Genomic DNA, 12,497 nt, shown 5'->3' with positions numbered 1-12,497 from the left:
TCTAATAAGGTGGATGAAACTGGGGCCTATTATACAGAGTGAAGTAAGTCAGAAAGAACAACACCAATACAGTATATTAATGCATATATATGGAATTTAGAAAGATGGTAATGATGACCTTATATGCAAGACAGCAAAAGAGACACTGATGTAAAGAATAGACTTTTGGACTCTGTGGGAGAAGGCGAGGGTGGGATGATTTGAGAGAATAGCATTGAAACCTGTTTATTACCATATGTGAAATAGATCTCCAGTCCAGGTTTGATGCATGAGACAGGATGCTCAGGGCCAGTGCACTGGGATGACCCTGAGGGATGGGATGGGGAAGGAGGTGGGAGGGGGGTTCAGGATGGGGGACACATGTACACTCATGGCTGATTCTTGTCAATGTATGGCAAAAACCACTACAATATTGTAAAGTAATTAGCCTCCAATGAAAATAAATAAATTAATTTTTTAATAAAGAGTTTTATTGAATTGTTAGTTCTGAAAATACTTGTTGGGCACATATAACTTACAAAGGACTTGACTTATTACCATGGACAGAGATTTAATGAGAAAAATGTATGAAATCAGATATAACAGATAGTCCACAAATACAGTTTCATTGTCATATTGTGATTCCCTACTAGTCCATTTGATTTTTACCTTGGAGGCTCAAGTCTCTGTCACTTGGCAGGATTCCAGAATTATTTTGAGTCCATGTACCTCAAAATCTCCCCATTTGAGGGATCAAGATACTAGCATCTTCATACAAAGCCAAGATTATGAGTTAGATATCAAAGAAGGAGTTTTCACTTATCTATTTTAAAAAGATTTCTAGGTCTCCAGCAGTGCACCCTTTGTCCATGTTCACTTCACATTCTATAGCTCTTTGCCTTTTCCAATAGACTGTTAAATATATTGAAATGAACATACAGTTATTTTCTTTTTTAGTCTCTGAAAGTGGTGAGTTACACTGGTTCTTTTTTTTTTTTTTAGTTTAGTTTTTAATTGGACTATAATTGCTTTACAATGTTGTGTTGGTTTCTGTGTACAATGTGATTCAGCCGTACGTATACCCATGTCCCCTCCCTCTTGAACTTCCCTCCTACTCCCTCACCATCCCATCTCTCTGGGTTGTCACGGAGCACCGGATTGAGCTCCTTGTGTTGTACAGCAACTTCCCATTAGCTATCTATTTTATATGGCCACGTACATGCTTCAGTGCTACTCTCAGTTTGCCCCACCCTCTCCTTTGCCCACTGTGTCCACAAGTGTGTTCTCTATGTCTGTGTCTCTATTCCTGCCCTGCAAATATGTTCATCAGTACCATTTTCCCTAGATTCCATATATGTCATTAAAATACGATATTTGTTTTTCTCTTTTTGACTTACTTCACTCTGTATGGGACTCCCTAGTGGCTCAGATAGTAGAGCGTCTGCCTACAATTCGGGAGACCCAGGTTCGATCCCTGGGTTGGGAAGAGCCCTTGGAGAAGGAAATGGCAACCCACTCCAGTACCCTTGCCCAGAAAATTCCGTGGATGAAGGAGCCTGGTAGGCTACAGTCCATGGGGTCACAAAGAGTCGGACATGACTGAGCAACTTCACTTCTTTCTTTCACTCTGTGTAACAAGTTCTAGGTTCATCCACCTCATGAGAACTGACTCAAATCCATTGCTTTTATGGCAAAGTAATATTCCATTCCATATAAGTACCACAGCTTCTTTATCCATTCATCTGTCACTTCCATATCCTGGATGTTGTAAATCATGCTGCAGTGAACATTGGGGTACATGTATCTTTTTCAATTACGTTTTTCTCAAGGTATATCTCCAATAGTGGGATTGTTGGGTCACTGCAGATGTGAAATTAAAAGACGTTTGCTCCTTGGAAGAAAAGTTATGACCAACCTAGACAGCATATTAAAAAGAAGAGGAACACATGTACACCCATGGCGGATTCATGTCAATGTATGGCAAAACCAATACAATATTGTAAAGTTAAAAAATAGATAAATAAACCAATTTAATAAAAAAAAAAGAAGAAGCAGAGACATTACTTTCCCAACAAAAGTCTGCATAGTCAAAGCTATGGTTTTTACAGTAGTCATGTATGGGTGTGAGAACTGGACCATAAAAAAAGCTGAGCGCCTACAAATTGATGCTTTTGGACTGTGGTGTTGGAGAAGACTCTTGAGAGTCCCTTGGACTGCTAGGTGATCCAACCAGTCAATCCTAAAGGAAATCAGTCCTGAATATTCATTGGAAGGATTGATGCTGAAGCTGAAGCTCTAATACTTTGACCACCTGATGCAAAGAACTGACTTATGGGAAAAGATCCTGATGCTGGGAAAGATTGAAGGCAGGAGGACAGGGGGACAACAGAGGATGAGATGGTTGGATGACATCACTGACTTTATGGACAGGAGTTTGAGCAAACTCTGGGAGTTGGTGATGGACAGGGAATCCTGGCCTGCTGCAGATGGGATCACAAAGAGTTGGACACAACTGAGTGACTGAACTGACTGATGGTAGTTTTATTTCTAGTTTTTTAAGGAATCTCCATACTGTTCTCCATAGTGGCTATACTGATTTACACTCCTACCAACAGTGCAAGAGGGTTCCCTTTTCTCCACAATAGCCATTCTGACCAGTGTCAAAACGGATACATTTTAAAGTGTTAAACTAATCTTCCAATTGACTAAATACCATATATATGTGTTAGTATACTGTATTGGTGTTTTCTTTCTGGGAGAATGGCATGGAAGCATGTAAATTATCATATGTGAAACGAATCGCCAGTCCAGGTTCAATGCATGATACAGGGTGCTCGGGACTGGTGCACTGGGATGACCCAGAGGGATGGGATGGGGAGGGAGGTGGAAGGGGGGTTCTGGAAGGGGAAAACATGTACACCCATGGTAGATTCATGTCAATATATGGCAAAACAAATACAATATTGTAAAGTTAAAAAATAGAAAATAAACTAATTAAAAAAAATAGAGAGAGAGAAAAAAAAACTAACCTTCCACTAGAATAAGTCTACTTGTTCAGGGTATGATGACTTTTTAAAAACAACATAGTGGGAATTGACATATATACACTATTGATACTATGTATAAAGTGGAGATTGACATATATACTATTGATACCATGTATAAAGCAGAGAACTGTTGAGAACAGAACTGTATAGCTCAGGGAACCCTATCCAGTGCACTGTGGTAAACTGAATGGGAAGAAAATCCATAAAAGAGGGGATACATGTATATGTAAAGTTGACTCACTTTGCTGTACAGTAGAAACTAATACAACAATGTGAAACAACTGTACTCCAATAAAAAAAATAAATACTATTTTAATTGATTTTTAAATACTTTAGCAAGAAGTTTTACATCTATGTTAATGAAAGCTATTGGTCTCTAGATCACTTTTCTTCTACTTTCATCTGCTTTTCATATCAGAATAATGCTACTCCTCACACAGAATGTTAGGAAGCCTTCTCTCCTCTTCTATTCCCGAAGAAATTTGTGTAAAATAGGAATTTGGTCTTAAATATTTGGTGAAAGTTTCCAGTGAAAGTACCTGCAATATTTTTTGTAGCAAGATGTATAACTATGCATATCCATTTATTTTATGTAATAGGTAAAGGACTATTCAGCATTTCTATTTCTTCATGAAAAGTGAATAATAAACTTTTTAATATAAATTTAAAATTTATAATACATTATTATTGATGATAATCAGAATATTGTACATTAGATCTCCAGAACTTATTTATCTATAGTTGCATGTTTGTGCCGTTGAACATCTTTTTCACAAGCCTGGTTACAACATGATACTCTCTATTTTTATGAGTTTGGCTCCTTGAAATATTACATACACGTGACATCATATAGTATTCTATTTCTATCTCTGGTGACTTAGCATAATGTCCTATAGGTCCATTCATGTTGTCACAAATAGCAGGATTTTTTTTTTCTTAGCTGAGTAATAATCTTTTGTACATATAGACCATTTTTTAAAATCCATTTATCCATTAACACTCACTTAGTTTGTTTCCATATCTTGGCTATTTTGATAATGCTGCAGTCAAAATGGGAGTGCATTTATCTCCTCAATATACAGTTTTAATTTTCTTCAGATGTATACATGGATGTGGAGTTACTGAATCATATGATAGCCCTATTTTAAATTTTGTTGAGGAATCTCCACACTGTTTTTCATAGTGGCTACATCAATTACATTCCCACCACCACTGTAAAGGGTTCCCTTTTTCCACATCCTTAACAATACTTATTATTTTTTGTCCCCTTGATGATCTTTGTTGTAAATGATGTGAGGTGATATCTAATAGAGTTTTTTTAAATTTACATTTCCCTCATAATTAGTGATGTTGATCATCTTTTCATATATCTATTGTCAGTCTTGATGACTTCTTTAAAAAAATGTTTTGCTTCTCTGCCATTTTTTAAGCTGGATTTTTTGTTTGTTTGTTTTGTTACAGAGTTGTACAAGTTTTTGTCTATTTTGGACAGTAACTCCTAGTCTGGTGTATGGTGTGCAAATATTTTCTCCCATTTAATTTTGCTGCCTTTTCATTTTGTTGATTGTTTCAGATCAATTTCATTTGGTATGTGGATGTAAAAATCCTCAGTAGAATACTAACAAACTAAATATGCATGCATGTGTGCTAAATCATTTCATTTGTGTCCTCCTCTTTACAACCCTGTGGACGTAGCCCACCAGGCTTCTCTGTCCATGGGATTCTCCAGGCAAGAATACTGGAGTGGGTTGCTGTGCCCTCCTCCAGGGGATCTTCTTGATCCAGGGATCAAACCTTCATCTCTTACATTTCCTGCATTGGCAGGCAGGTTCTTTACCACTAGCATCATCTGGGAAACTCCAACAAACTAAATATACCAACATGTAAAATGATTACAAATACAACCAAGTATTATTAACCCCATAAATACAGAATCTGTTTAATACATATAATTAAATAATAAAATACAGCATATTAAAGATAGAAAGTTTAAAATCGCAAAATTATGTCTTAGAGAAAGAGCATTTGTCAACAAGTTGAAGTCTTTCATAGTAAAAAAGCTTAAAAAACACATGATAGAATGGGACTTCACCCTGATAAAGAGAATATGTGTTGTTTCATTTTGTTGATTATTTTCTTTGCTATGTAGAAGCTTTTGAGTTTGATGTAGTCCCAGTTTTCTATTCTGATTTTGTTGCCTGTGATTTTGGTCATATCTATGAAATCATTGCCAAGACCAATGTCAAAAAAGTTTTCCCCTGATTTTTTTGAGGTGTTTTGCAGACCCAATTCTGTGTTCAAATCTCTCTTACAATGGAATATTATTTGGCCTTAAAATAGAAGCCAATCCTGCCATTTGGGACAACACGGATAAGCATACAGATATTAAGATAAGTGAAATAAGCCAGTTACAGAAGGACAAATACTGAATGATTATGAGATTTTTAAATTATTCAAACTTATAGAAGCAGAGTTGAATGGATGGTACTTGTCAGGAGCTGGGGGATGGGGAGGGGAAATTGTTTCTCGGTAGTATGAGGTTTCTAGATGAATAACTGTGTAGAAAATAATACCGTATTATGCATCAAAAACGTATCAAAGGAATGGATCTCATGTTAAATGTTGACTTAAAAAACTACAAAAGAACAAAAGGGAATTTTTGGATGTGATCAATATGGTTAGTACCTTAATATAATGATGATATCATAAGTGTATATATATCTACAAACTCAAAGTGTATATACTAAATGTGTGTGATAGTTATATATCTATTATACTTCAATTAACCTATAAAAGAGCAGATATGAAGAACATACAGAAATTGTCATCCTAAATGATGAAAGGCCAATTTCTTCAAAATGAATTCAGGTACAATATAATGTCAACTATCACCACATATATTCAACAATTTATTGAAAGTTTCAGTGAGAATAATTACATAAGAAAAAGAAATTAAAGACAGTCATCCATTTTGGAAAAGAAAAAACAAAGCTATTTTTATTTACAAATGGCATAACTTTATATGTAAAAAATACCAAACATCCACTAAATATCTATTAGAAGTAATAAATGAGTTTACCAGATTTTCATGTTAAAAAATAAATTGCAAAATCAGTTTTATATCTCTGGTGATGATGATGGTGAGTGCTCAGTTGTGTCTGACTCTTTGGGATCCCACAGATTGTAGCTCATGAGGCTCCTCTGTCCATGGGATTATCCTGGCAAGAGTACTGGAGTGGGTTGCCATTTCCTCCTCCAGGGAATCTTCCCGACCCAGATATTGAACGCGTCTCCTGTGTCTCCTGCATTGCAGGCAGATTTTTTTTTTTTTTTTTTTTTACCACTGGGCCACCTTGGGAGGCCCCTTATTTCCCTAGACTAGCAATAGACAACACAAAATTAAATCTATAAAAACCAAATCAATTTACTATAGTATTACAGAGAATAAAATACACAGAAAAAATTAATAGAAGGAGTGCAAGATCTGTCCATTGCTAACCACAAAACAGTACTAGAAAATAATGGATAAGGAAGCTCTGGTACATATACACAATGGAATATTACTCAGCCATTAAAAAGAATACATTTGAATCAGTTCTATTGAGATGGATGAAACTGGAGCCCATTATACAGAGTGAAGTAAGCCAGAAAGAAAAACACCAATACAGTATACTAATGCATATATATGGAATTTGAAAGATGGCAATGATAACCCTATATGCGAGACAGAATAAGAGACACAGATGCATAGAACAGTCTTATGGACTCTGAGGGAGAAGGTGAGGGTGGGGCGTTCTGAGAGAATAGCATTGAAACATGTATATTTTCGTATGTGAAACGGAACACCATTCCAGGTTCAATGCATGAGACAAATGCTCAGGGCTGGGGCAATGGGATGACCCAGAGGGATGGGATGGGGAGGGAAGTGAGAGAGGGGTTCAGGATGGGGAACACATGTAAACCCATGGCTGATTCATGTCAAAGTATGGCAAAAACCACTACAATATTGTAAAGTAATTAGCCCCCAACTAACATAAATAAATTTATTTTAAAAAAAAGAAAATAAAGTGGATCTTAATACAGGAAAAGATATCTCATATTTTTTATCGAGACAAACATTGGCAATAATGCAATATTAATATTACTCAAATCAATCTATAGATTGGACATCTTGTCTATCCACATCTCAGCTGGCTTTTTTTTCCTTTTGGCAGAAATTGACAAGCTGTCATTAGCATTCATATGAAAATCCAAGAAGCCAGATTGCTAAAACAATACTGAAAAAGAAGAATAAGCTTACAGAACTTTCATGTTTTCGGTTTCAAAGGTTATTGCAAAGCTATAGCACTGTGTGGTTGAAGCATAATAATAGACTTAGAGATAAAGGAATAAAATTGAGAACACAGAAACAAACTCTAAAGTTATGGTCCATTGATTTTCAACAAAAAGAACAAAAAGTCTTTAAGAAATGATGCTTGATAAAAACCACACACTACTATATATAAAATACATGACTAATAAGAAGCTGCTGTATAGCACAGGGAACTCTACTTGGTACTCTGTAATGGCCTATATGAGAAAAGAATCTAAAAAAAAGATGGATATATATGTATGTATAACTGATTCACATTGCTATACAGCAGAAACTAGCACAACATTGTAAATAAACTATACTTCAATAAAAATTAAAAAGAAAAACTACAATGAAGTATCATCCCACACTTGTCAGAATGGTCATTATCAAAATGTCTATAAATAATAAATGCTGGAGAGGATGTGCAGAAAATGTAACCCTCCTACTCTGTTGGTGGGAACGTAAACTCATGCAGCCACTATGGAGACCAGTATGGAGGTTCCTTCAAAAACTGAAAATAGAGTTACCATATATGGTCCAGCAATCTCACCCCTGGGCATACATCCAGAAAAGATAAAAATTCTAATTTAAAGATACATGCCCAGTGTTCATAACATCTCCACTTACAAAGTTGTTGTCCTTGTTGTTTAGTCGCAAAGTTGTGTCTGATTATCTTGCAACTCTATAGACTCTAGCCCACCAGGCTCCTCTGTCCATGGGATTTCACAGGCAAGAACACTGGAGTGGGTTACCATCTCCCTCTCCAGATGGGATCTTCCTAACCCAAGGATCGAAGCTGCGTCTCCTGCATTGGCAGGTGGATTCTTTACCACTGAGCCATCAGGGCATTTGTAATAACAAATAACATTTGTGGAAGCAACCTAAATGTTCATCAACAGAAGAATGGATAAATAAGATGTGATAATAATACATATAAACAATGGAATATTGCTGATCCATAAAAATAATGCAATAATTCCATTTGCAGCAACATGGATGGACCTAGAGATTATCATACTAAGTAAGGTAAATAAGGCAGAGAAAGACAAATATTGTATGATATTACTTAAATGCCAAATCAAAACTGATACTAATGAACTTGTTTTCAAAACAGAAAGAGATTCACAGACATAGAAAACAAACTTACAGTTATCAAAGGGGAGGGAGGGTGGACAGAGGAATAAACTAGGAGGTTGGGACTAACATGTACACACTACTATATATAAAATAGATAACCAACAAGCATAGCACAAGCACAGGGAACTATATTCAATATTCTGTAATAACATATAAGGGTTATTATATAGTTTCTAGTTCCTTGTTACAATGATCTGTGTTTCTATTGATACTCGTTCTTAATTTCTTTAGCATCTTTATTATTTTCTTTCAGAACTTGGATTATAGTAGACTGGTGAGATCTGTTTTGTTATTCGTTCTTTAAGAAGTTTCCTCTGAATTTTCATTTTACTTAACTTTCTCTTTCTCTGAATTTAGGAGAAACAGTTATCTATTGTGCTGTTGAAGGGGTGTTTTAGGTGGTAGCATCCCTGGGAAGATTGTGTGTGTCCAATGTCTTTGGTGCAAGGACAGGTTTATAATGGATGCTAGCCTGTCTTCCCTCAGGGTGTTGAATTTGTTTTGGGGTGACCTAAATCCTGTGGAAAATTCTGAAAGAGATGGAAATACCAGACCATCTGACCTGTCTCTTGAGAAACCTGTATGCAGGTCAGGAAGCAACAGTTAGAACTGGATATGGAACAACAGACTGGTTCCAAGTAGGAAAAGGAGCAAGTCAAGGCTGTATATTGTCACCCTGCTTATTTAACTTATATGCAGAGTACATCATGAGAAACGCTGGGCTGGAAGAAACACAAGCTGGAATCAAGATTGCCAGGAGAAATATCAATAACCTCAGATATGCGGATGACACCACCCTTATGGCAGAGAGTGAAGAAGAACTAAAGAGCCTCTTGATGAAGGTGAAGGAGGAGAGTGAAAAAGTTGGCTTAAAGCTCAACGTTCAGAAAACTAAGAGCATGGCATCTGGTCCCATCACTCCATGGGAAATAGATGGGGAAACAGTGGAAACAGTGTCAGACTTTATTTTTTTGGGCTCCAGAATCACTGCTGATGGTGACTGCAGCCATGAAATTAAAAGACGCTTACTCCTTGGAAGGAAGGTTATGGCCAACTTAGATAGCATATTTAAAAGCAGAGACATTACTTTGCCAACAAAAGTACATCTAGTCAAGGCTATGGTTTTTCCAGTGGTCATGTATGGATGTGAGAGTTGGACGGTAAAGAAAGCTGAGCGCTGCAGAATTGATGCTTTTGAACTGTGGTGTTGGAGAAGACTCTTGAGAGTCCCTTGGACTGCAAGGAGATCCAATCAATCCATCCTAAAAGAGATCAATCCTGGGTGTTCATTGGAAGGTCTGATGTTGAAGCTGAAACTCCAATACTTTGGGCACCTCATGCGAAGGGTTGACTCATTGGAAAAGACCCTAATGCTGGGTAGGATTGGGGGTGGGAGGAGAAGGGGACAACAGAGGATGAGATGGTTGGATGGCATCACCGACTCGATGAACATGGGTTTGGGTAGACTCCGGGAGTTGGTGATGGACGGAGAGGCCTGGCGTGCTGCGATTCGTGGGGTCGCAAAGAGTCGGACACGACTGAGGGACTGAACTGAACTGAAATCCTGTCCCAAGTGAGGCAGGAATTCCATGTGCTCCATGCCTGTCAACATGCTCTCATGGACAAATCTGATACATCCCCAGTTTTTGGAGTAGGAGCCCTGAAAGTCAGGTTGAATCAGGTTCTTTTCCCCATAAGTGCATGCCTACCCAGAAGAAGGGGAGTACTGAAGTGAGAGGCCCATGTGCTCACAGAGAAAGCACTGCCTGTGTTGGCATTCACAGCTCTGCTCAGATGCAGCCCAAGGCTGCATCCTTTTCCCTGATGTGTCCATCTCAGAACTTAGTGCAAGGCTGTGATGTGGAGTGTGCAGGCCGGTGTGTTTGCTAGGCTGGGGCTTGGGGTCATGGCATTGTGGTGGCTGCACTGCTGTCCGGTTTATGGGCTGCCTCCCTGGGTGTTTTCCCCCGGTATCTCTCTGCCCCAGATCCAGAGCTAAACAGTGCTGTGGAGTAATTTGGGCTGGGGCCTTGGCACAGCTCAGATTGGGGAGTGTGATGAGGAGGCAGCTGCCAGGGCAAAGCTCTCCATCCATCTTCACTCTTGGGGCCAAAATGTGTGCTCCTTTGTGTGTATCATCAAGACACCTCCAGCCCATCTCTTTGTCCCAGTTGTTCTCCCAGCAACCGAGGGGGCTTTTGCCATCCTTGCAGGGCCCCTGGACTGGGATTTCCAGGCTGTGACTCAACCAGCTAGCTCTCCAGAGTGAGGGTCTGCCCCTGAAGAACTTCTTTTGCTTTAAGACTTCTTTCCTGGGCTGGGATCCTGACCCTACGCCTTTCCTCTGTCCTCCTCTGTTATGTGGAAATCCGTCTTGTATCGTTGGTTGTATAGGAGTTCTTCTGAAAATTTCTAGTTAATATTTTGTAAGAACTGCCCCACGTGTTGATGTATTTTTCATGTGTTTATAAGGACAGCTGAGCTCCACATTCTCCTACTATATCACTTTGATCCCTCCCTTCTATATAACAACTTTTATTTATAAAACAATTTTTTTCATTTAAAAAAATTTTTCAATAACTTCATTTTAATAGAAAGAAATATTACGATTGATCCAATAACTTCTCTTTTGATGGACATTTAATCTCTTATACTTCTGAGTTATTATCATTTTCAAATTTATTTATTTTTAATTGGAGGATAATTGCTTTAGGAAATTGTGTTGGTTCCTGCCATACATCAGCATGAATCAGCCATAAGCATACATATGTCCCCTCCCTTTGGATCCTCTCTCCTACCTCCCACCCCATCCCATCTCACTAGATTGTCACAGAGCACCAGTTTGAGCTCCCTGCATCATACAACAAGTTCCCACTGGCTATCTATTTTGCATATGGTAATGTATATGTTGCTGTTTCGTCACCAAGTTGTGGCTGATTCTGTGACCCCATGGACTGCAGCACATCAAACCTCCCTGTCCCTCACCATCTGCCTGAGTTTGCCCAAGTTCATGTCCGTTGAGTTGGTGATGCCATCCAACTATCTCATCCTCTGTCACCCTCTTTTTTAAAAGTTGTTATATACATTACCATTAGGGGAAAGAAGGAGAGGATGGTAATGTGCATGCTGCTGCTGCTGCTGCTAAGTAACTTCAGTCGTGTCTGACTCTGTGCGACCCCATAGATGGCAGCCCACCAGGCTCCCCCGTCCCTGGGATTCTCCAGGCAAGAATACTGGAGTGGGTTGCCACTTCCTTCTCCAAAGCATGAAATCGAAAAGTGAAAGTGAAGTCACTCAGTCGTGTCCAACTCTTAGCGACCCCATGGACCGCAGCCTATCAGGCTCCTCCGTCCATGGGATTTTCCAGGCAAGAGTACTGGAGTGGGTTGCCATTGCCTTCTCTGGTAATGTACATAACAACTTTAAAATGACAGAGGTAAAATAACAGAAAACAGATTACTAGATGCCAAAAGTGGGAAAGGGAATGATGGGAGCAAGGGGAGGTGGCATATTTCTAATAGTACAAAATTAAGGATTCCTGTGGAGAAGGAATTCTTTAGTATCTTGACTGTGGTGATGGGCACAGAAAGATATACAGATGGTAAAACTATGGTACTAAGTACAAGAACACACAAATACAAGTACAGGAAAAACTGGGAATACCTGAATAAGATCAGGAGACAGTGTAACTGTCAATATGTTAGCTGTGATTATCATATTATCATTTTATGAATATTACTATTGGGGGAAACTGAGTGAAGTGCACGTACGTTATATTTTTCTTGCTCCTGCAATGAATCTTCAATAATATCAATAAACATTTCCATTAAAAGTATAAACGGGGAACTTCCCTAGTGGTACAGTGGATAGGAAGCCACCTGCCAATACAGGGGGTGTGGATTCAATCCCTGGTCCAAGAAGATTCCACACGCTGTGGAGCAAGCCCAAGCACCACAACGACTGAACTCCTGTGCTGCAAC

Source organism: Giraffa tippelskirchi, chromosome 10 (genome assembly GCF_054371585.1).
Source record: "Giraffa tippelskirchi isolate mGirTip1 chromosome 10, T2T-mGirTip1v1.2.pri, whole genome shotgun sequence".
Taxonomy (NCBI): Eukaryota; Metazoa; Chordata; class Mammalia; order Artiodactyla; family Giraffidae; genus Giraffa; species Giraffa tippelskirchi.
The sequence above is the reverse complement of the archived record's forward strand: the minus strand, read 5'-3'. Positions refer to the sequence as shown.